The following is an 8,958-nucleotide window of genomic DNA, read 5'->3' as shown; positions in this document are numbered from 1 at the left end:
ACCTCTTTGGTTAGGTTTATTCCTCGGTATCTTATGAGTTTCGGTACAATTGTAAATGGGATTGAGTCCTCAATTTCTCTTTCTTCTGCCTCATTGTTAGCGTTTAGAAATGCAGTCGACTTCTGCACATTGATTTAATATCCTGTGACCTTGCTGAATTCTTGTATCAGTTCTAACAATTTTTTTTTTTGCTGGAATCTTTTGGGTTTTCTACATAGAGTTGAAAGACCCGCGGATCCCCTTACCCAAGAATCCAACACTGCCACTGGATGCAAACAGCAAGAGGTTTATTGTCACGCAGGTACCGGCGGGTGGTCGGCAGCTCCAGCTAACCGAGCACACCCGGCTGGGGTAGTGCAGCATTTTTATAGACAGGTACAAACAAGTTTCGGGTGGGGCTGAGCTGATTGGTTGACAGTTTGAACAGGCATACTTGGCGTCAGTGAATTGGGTCAGGGGACAGCGCGCGAAAGCAGACAAAGCAATCTTACAGAAGCAGAACTGGCCGATTAGCCCACGCATGCGAATGAAAGCACTATCAGGATATTGAAGGCCTGGTTACTCTCAAGCCAAGGCCACTTTCCCTCTAATGAGGCACTAACATAAAGACAATTGGGGAGTCTCCTGGTGGAATGTTATATTCCTGCTATCAAATGTCCTTGTTAGTGAGATTTAGGTCTTAAAAGAAATTTAACTTTATTTACTTTTCCTTCTACCTCCATCTCCTTCGGTTTTTTTATGGAGGGGAGGGTGACATTAGGGCTTGAGAAACTGAGTTATGTGTCTTTGGAAATTGAGCTATTGATAAGGCTACTTCTTTGTTGTAAATCTCAAGGACATTTGTAAACCAAGAGAGACTCCTGCCTTGCAGGACTGTGATCTCTGCAAGATAACCATTTGCTCTTCTTGTAGGGCAGTCAGGGGTGCCTGTGAAATGTCACACATGTTACCAAGGGGAGTGGGTGAAGGGGGGGGTGCAAGGCGCCAGCTTTCGCTTTGTCCTCAGCCAGCCTCCCGCTCCTTAGAGTTGAGGGTTTAAGCAATTTTTCATTTCTTAGCAAAGCATTAGAAGCATTATTATACAGAAGCCAGAAACAGCCGGGTTAAACACAGATTTTCGCTATTCGTTATCCTGTTATGCTGCTTGCTGCCTCCCTTATCTATGGTCAGCTGGCCACGGTTTCTCAGTTAGCATAAGCTGGTCATAAAAAGAATGTTAAAACTTATAGGCTATACTATAGTTCTGACCTGGGGTCCTTCAGAGTATCATGTTGTCTGTTAAGAATGAACATTTGGCTTCTTTCTACCAGTTTGGATGCCTTTCATTTCTTCTTGTTTTCTGATTCCTGAGGCTTGGACTTCCAGTACTATCTTGAACAACAGTGGTGAGAGTGGACATCCCTGTCGTGTTCCTGACCTTAAGGGAAAAGCTCTCAGTTTTTCCCTGATGAGGATATTTGCTCTGGGCTTTTCATATATGGGTTTTATGATAATGAGGTATGTTCTTTCTCTCATCAAGAGAATTTTTAATCAAGAAAGGATGCTATATTTTGTCAAATGTTTTTCTGTGTCTATTGACATGATCATTAGGTTCTTATTCCTTCTTTTATTAATGTGGTGTATCACACTGATTGATTTGTGGATACTGAGCCACCCTTGTAGCCGAGGAATAAATCCCACTTGATCATGGTGAATAATACTTTTAATGTACATTCAGAGTAATAAAAGATATGAATTAGTGCCATTGTATTACCCAAAAAGTCACTGGGTTTTTTTTTTTTTTTTTTAAGATTATTTATTTATTTATTTGACACAGAGAGAAAGAGAGAGAACACAAGCAGGGGGAGTGGTAGGGAGAGGGAGAAGCAGGCTCCTGCCAAGCAGAGAGGCTGACATGGGACCTGATCCCAGGACCCCGGGATCATGACCTGAGCTTAAGGTAGACACCTAATAGGCCAAGCCCCCCAGGCTCTGTAAAGTCACTGTTTCTGTGGATTGTCTCTGTTGCTTTCTGGTCTTTGTTACTTCTGAGCTCTCTCTTTGCTTAAAGGATCCCTTTTAATATTTCTTGCAAGTCTGGTTTAGTGTTAAGAAATTCCTTTAGTTTTTGTTTATCCTGGAAACTATCTCTTTTTTCTATTCTGAATGATAGCCTTGGTGGATGAAATATTTTTGGCTGCAAATTTTTCCCGTTTAGCACATCAAATATATCATGTCAGTCCTTTCTGGCCTGCCAAGTGTCTGCAGATAGATTTGCTGCCAGCCTTATGTATTTATCCTTATAGTTTAAAGACCTCTTGTTCTGAGCTACTTTCAGGATTTTCTCTTTTTCTTTGAAATTTGCAAGTTTCACTATTATATGTCAAGGCGATGACCTATTTTTTTGATTTTGAGGGAGGTTCTCTGTGCCTCCTGGATTTGAATGCCTGTTGCCTTCCCCAGATTAGGGAAGTTCTCCGTTGTAATTTGTTCAAGAAACCTTTCTGCCGTGGTTCCCTCTTCATCTTCTGGGACCCCTATTATCTGGATATGATCTCACTTTATGGGATCTCTGATTTCTCCCTTGGTGGTCCAGTAGTCCTCTTTCTTCTTTCCGGCTTCCTCACTCTCCATCATTTTGTCTTTTGTGTCACCGACTCTCTTCTGCCTTCTTTATCCTTGCTGTTAGAGCCTCCGTTTTTGACTGCCTCTCAGTAACAGCATTTTAAATTTCAGCCTGATTAGATTTTAGTTCTTTTATTTCGACAGTAAGGAATTCTCTGGTGTCTTCTTTGCTTTTTGAGAGCCTAGCTAGTATCTTTGTAATTGTGGTTCAGATTCTAGTGCAGATATCTTACTTATATCTGCATTGATTGAATTCCTAGCAGTGAGTGCTTCCTCCTGTTCTTTCTTTTGTGGTGAATTTCTCCATCTCGTCATTACCGCCCGAAAAGACAAGGAGAGAGAGAAAAGACAGCAATATCAACAACAACAACAGAAAAAAATAACAAAAACAAAGAAGAAAAAAACAATCAAACCAGAAACAAAACAAAATATGAGGTCCGGGATATATTTTGGTCTGCTTGTTAAAAGACGCTCGATCCCAAAATAGGAAAGAAAGACACTTAAATACATGTGAAAATAAAATGAAATAAAATACAATGGATGGAAACCAAAAATTGAAAAATATATAACATATATAAATAAAAATTGAAAAAGAATTGAAAAAAAGACCACTGAAAAAAAAAATAAAGCAAAGATTAAAGAGTTAAAGAAAAAAATAAAAACAAATAGCAAAACCCAACCACAACTGCTATATACTGTTTTTAGGAGCCGAAGTTGTAGTTCTCTGTGTTCAGTACGCCTGGGGCTAGCCAGTTAGTCCTGCTGGTCTCAGGGAGGTGCCTGTTACGCAGATTCTCAGGTACCTTTGTACTTAGGAAAGTGCACCTCCCTGGGGCGGGGCTCAGTGTAAGTGGCTCCAGAACGTGCTGTGCAACACCGAGCATGTAGCCGATGCCAGCCTGGCTGTTTTCAGCTAGTTTTCCCCCTCCGATGCCTGGGAACTCTGATGCGCTCAGGCACCCCTGTTCTTCTTGTGACCCCAGTGTTCCTGAGACCACGCCGTCCGATCTGGGATTCCGTCCTGCTTCCCCACCTGAGCACCTTTAAACCAGGGACATCCCCTACTGGCGCCGACTTCTTAACGTTCTAATTTTGTGCTCTGCAGTAATTTTGTGCTTTTGCAGTAGCCTCCTTAAGTTCCCTCCTCTTGCCATATCCTCCACTATATTGCCCCAGATTCAAGTCTCTGTACCTCCTACTGTCTGAAAAGTGGTCCCTTTTTAATTTGTAGCATTGCAGGATTTCTTTTTTTCAGATCTCTGATTTTGCAGGTGTTCAGAATGATTTGATAACTGGTCCAGGGACCAGACAAACTCAGGGTCCCCTGTTCCTCTCCTATCTTAACATCCACTGCCAGCTCTTTTTTTTTTTTTTTTTCTTTTTAACTGCCTAACAATGAATGAGTTAGATTTTCATAAACCACCTTTTTGCAGATTATTGCACAGCAAGAGAGGGACAGGTGACGGGAACATTTGAGGACTTATAACCCAAAGACTCTCTATTTCTCTGTTCCTATAGGAACATACCACTCCCAAAGTTTTGGGTTGTTTTGTGATTCTTTGAATAGTCCCACTCTGCCCCTGAGCCCATGATAATCACTGTTCTACTTTCTGGCTACTCTACGTATGTCATATAGGTAGAATCATACGATATTTGTCCTCTCATGTCCGGCTTGCTTCAGTTAGCAAGGGTCTTCAAGCATCCATGTTGTAGCATGTATCAGAATGGCATTCCTTTTCAAGGCTGAATAATATTCCATTCTACATCTATGACCCCTTTTGCTCATTGGTTCATCTTTCAGTTTTTCAGTGGGCATTTGGGTTGTTTCCACTTTTTGGCTATTGTGAATAAAGCTGCTATGAACATTGGTGTATACTAATTCCATATTTGTTTTACTTAAAAAAAAAAGATTTTATTTATTTATTTGTCAGATAGAGAGTGGGCTAGAGTGTGAACACAGCAGGGAGAACAGCAGACAGAGGGAGAAGCAGGCTCCCCACTGAGCAGGGACCTGGATGCAGGACTTGATCCCAGGACCCTTGGGTCATGACCTGAGCCAAAGGCAGTCATTTAACTGACTGAGCCACTCAGGCATCCCTCTTTGTTTTATGTTTGCTTTTCTAGTTGCTGTGTGCTTTCTAGGAGGGTTAGGATGCTGATCTACACATCTGTGATTATTCTAGTCAGTCCTTGGAAACTGCATTTTATTTTATTTTTCAATTTAATTTAATTTTTATCTTTATCTTTTAAATTTTTTAAAGATTTCTTTTTTATTTATTTGACAGACAGAGATCACAAGTAGGCAGAGAGGCAGGCGGGGGGCGGAGGGGGCGGAAGCAGACTCCCTGCTGAGCAGAGAGCCCGATGCGGAGCTCGATCCCAGGACCCTGGGACCATGACCTGAGCCGAAGTCAGAGGCTTTAACCCACTGAGCCACCCAGGTGCCCCTATCTTTTAATTTTTTAAAAAGATTTATTTATTTCAGAGAGAGAGAGTGAGAGCACAAAAGCAGGGTGAGAGGCAGAGGGAGAAGCAGATTCTCTGCTGAGCAGGGAGCACTATGGGGGGCTCGATCCTGGGACTCTGGAATCATGATCTGAGCCAAAGGCAGATGCTTAATTGACTGAGCCATCCAGGTGCCCCAGAAGCTGCATTTTAAAATAAATATGGCAGATATTCTTTTGGTCAGCCAGGTTTGGAAAACACTTTTTTACCATTTCCATTTGAGTAAAATCAAGTCAAAATAACATCAGATAGTCTCTGAGAAGAGGAAAAAGTACCCAGAAATCTGGGTAAGGTTGGTACTAGGAGAAGCACTGCTGGTAAGAGGGAGCACTGGCATGTATGAACAGGTTAGATACGTAAGAACCAACTGTTCTATTGGCCGCCATCTGCCAGAGCTGGTCCTTCTTCTGTGAGTCTCTGACAGGCACCGAGATAGAGGACATGACATGGATGGGTTAGAATCGCCCAATTCCACTCCTGGGCTGACCGTACCTACGGAAAATCCCTGTTTGGCTCTGCTTTCAAGAAAGCCAGGCTTAGCTCAGCATTTCCTCTGTGTATCTGCTTGTGCTCATATTTTGGACTGGGGGTAACCCAAACCATGTTAGAGTAATTGTTGGTTCCTGGTTTTAACATCATAATTAAGAAGCTTGTAAAGGTTTCCGAGAGCTGTTGGCTGGTCTGAACTCACCTCTTGTGCATGTCTTAGATTTGCATCAGGGGAATAGCGTGAGTACCCTGAGGGATAACCTGGATGACATAAGCAAACTGTAGTCACGGGAATATTTTTGAGGCTGATTGTTAGTGAACTGTTGTTTGACTTCATCAAGCAATGATCTAGTGACTCAGCTAAAACAGTTTAGGATTTTATGTCCAGCAGAGAGACACTCAGGTAGCTTTCTAGAGGGAGAAAAACATTTTGTGGGGTGCCTGCTGGCTTAATTGGATGATATGCAACTCTTGACCTGGGGATTGTGAGTGTGAGCCCCATGTTAGGTATAGAGATTGCATAAATGAGTTTTTTTTTTTTTAAAGATTTTATTTATTTATTTGACGGAGAGATTGAGATCACAAGCAGGCAGAAAGGTAGGCAGTAGTGGGGGGGGTGAGGGGAGCGGGCTCCCTGCTGAGCAGAGAGTCCAGCGTGTGGCTTGATCCCAGGACCCTGAGATCATGACCTGAGCGAAGGCAGAGGCTTAACCCACTGAGCCACCCAGGCGCCCTCCCCCCTTTAAAAATTTATTTATTTATTTATTTATTTGTCAGACAGAGAGAGCCTGATCGGGGGGTGTGGCAGGCAGAGGGAAAGAGAGAAGCAGGGAGCCTGATGTGGGGTTTGATCCAGGACCCTGGGATCATGACCTGAGCTAAAGGCAGATGTCCAACCGACTGAGCCACCCAGGTGTTTTTTAAGTGAACTTAAAAAAAGTAAAAAAAAATTTATTGGCTGTTGGCATGTTTTTACTCATTCAGCAAGTATTTATTGAGCTCCTGTTATGTTCTAGGTGCAACAGATAAAGCAGAGGAAAAGATAAAAAATAAATGTCCCTGAAGTTACAGAGCTTTCCTTTTGTTGTGGGAAACAGATGATGAGTGAACAAATACCGAGATCTTCTCAGACAGCAGAGTGTACACTACCAGCAGACCTAATTAAATAATAGTCATGATGGAATGTATTGTAAGAATCCTGTAGATGCTGAAGGCCAGTGGTGTATTTCAGCTATTGCCTAGAAAAATAACATTTACAAATGAACTTTCCTGACACGGAATTAGTTTGCAAAGGTCTTCCTCTTTTTTGAAGACTGAGAAAACGTGAAGATTCCCAGGTAAAGAGAACGAACAGTAGCAATTAATAATGTGGTCACGTGCCCACCGGCCAGTACAGAGTCTGGGGACGGGGGCATTTCAAGTGAGAACCGAGGGTTTCCATGGTTTTGGGGTCTGACGGTGTGGAAGCTTTGCATCTTCAAACAGATTTCAAACTTCACCCACCATTTCTTAAATTGTCTTATCCACTTGTTCCCTTTCTTGGGTGTTCCGTCCCTCAGCAGAGGGAGTGGGAGGAGGGAGGAGGAGAAGGTGATTATGTGCTTCTCCCTGTGGGCGGCTTGGATGTAAAAATGGCTCCCCGAGGTGGTTCGAATGGTGCGTGTTGTGTCTAACTGGGATGGTGGTGTTGTGGTTGTAGTTGTTAAGGAAAATATGCAGAGATTCCCAAGGGCGCCTGAGTGGGTCAGTCAGTGAAGCGGCCGACTCTTGGACTTCGGCTCAGGCCATGATCCCAGGGTCCTGGGATGGGGCCCCGGGTGGGGACTGAGCCCCGAGAACGCTCTGTGCCCAGCAGAGGGTCTGCTGCGTATTCTCTCCCTTGCTCTCCCTCTGCCTCTCAAATGAAGAAACTGATCTTTTAAAAAGATTCCTGGTATTAGAACGCCTGATTGGTTGTCCATACCGTGTAGTGGAAAATGGTGCTGTTGCTCTGGGATAGGAAGCTCCCTTCAGGAATGAAACGTTGGTCCCTTGGGCCCCATCTGAGCAGGCTAAGGCCCTGAATGTGGCTCACTTCCCTTGGTCAAACCACAACAAGATCTTTCCTGAAATATTTAAGTTGAAAGAATTGGGGAATCTGAGGGGCTCAGTCGGTTAAGTGTCCGACTCTTGATTTCAGCTCAGGTCATGATCTTGGGGTGGTGAGACCGAGCCCTGCGCTGGGCTCCGCGCTGGGCTCCGTGCTGGGCGTGGAGCCTGCTTGGGATTCTCTCTCTCCCTCCCTCTCCCTTCCCCTCCAACCAAAAAAGGGGAACGAATGACTAATTACAGAAAAAGAAAAAGGAATGTTGTCTAAATGTCAGAAAAGAATGATACTCTAAAGGGTTAGAGGCAGAGGACATTAAATTGGTGCTGATCAGAGCATTTGGTGGGGCTAAAATCATTCCTTGAGGCGACATGTCACCGTTGAGTGTAAACTGTTCTTACACAGATGGTTTTTGTGTGGTGAATAAACAATGAATTTTGGAACACTGAAAAAAATTAAAATTTAAAGAATACAGATGTTTTTTCCCCTCTAGATGACACGTAAATATGAATGGAATCCCTCCTTTAATCATGTCTGCACATAAATTTTTAAAATTTTAATTTTTTGGTGTGTATTTATGCCACTTCCAAGCGTACTTCCTTTCTAATCGCATCAGGGCAAAAGGATTTTTCTGCCAAATATTAACTCGAGGAGGCAGGAGGAAACATGTAGAAAATAGGAATCTACATCCAGATTTAACACAATTAGCAAACAGACTTGATTTCATGTCATTCCAATTTATGTCAGACAAACAGAATTGCATTTTCCTGATGAAAGAATTTATAAATAAGAAAAAAAAGACATACCTAATATTTAGTCAAGTATTGTCTGTGGGATGTGTCATTATCTGTTTATATAATGAACTCCCAAATGGATATGGGAAATCACTACACACAGATTTTCTATCCCTGCGGGACTGAAACAATGAGGCCAGAAACTTTTTAAAAGATTTGGCTTTTGAAGAATCAGTGCCTCACAGACTTACTTATATGGGCTTCCCGCTGCCTTGTAGGGAGATGGGGAAAAGCTGTCAACAGCAGGGATGATTTCAGTGTCAGTAAAATTTTTATTTTTAATTTTTTAAAGATTTTTATTTTTTACTTTTTTAAGAGTAGGTGTGCAGGTGTGCTGGCAGTGGGGGAGAGGCAGATGGATAGGGAGAGAGAGAATTTTTTTTTTTTTTTAAGATTTAGTTATTTATTTGACAGAGAGAGAGGGAACATCAGCAGGGGGAGTGGGAGAGGGAGAAGCAGGCTCCCCCTAGAGCAGGGGGC

Source organism: Mustela putorius, unplaced genomic scaffold (assembly GCF_011764305.1).
Source record: "Mustela putorius furo isolate JIRA1106 unplaced genomic scaffold, ASM1176430v1.1 tig00000785_pilon_pilon_pilon, whole genome shotgun sequence".
NCBI classification, from domain to species: Eukaryota; Metazoa; Chordata; class Mammalia; order Carnivora; family Mustelidae; genus Mustela; species Mustela putorius.
Note: the sequence above shows the minus strand (reverse complement) of the source record.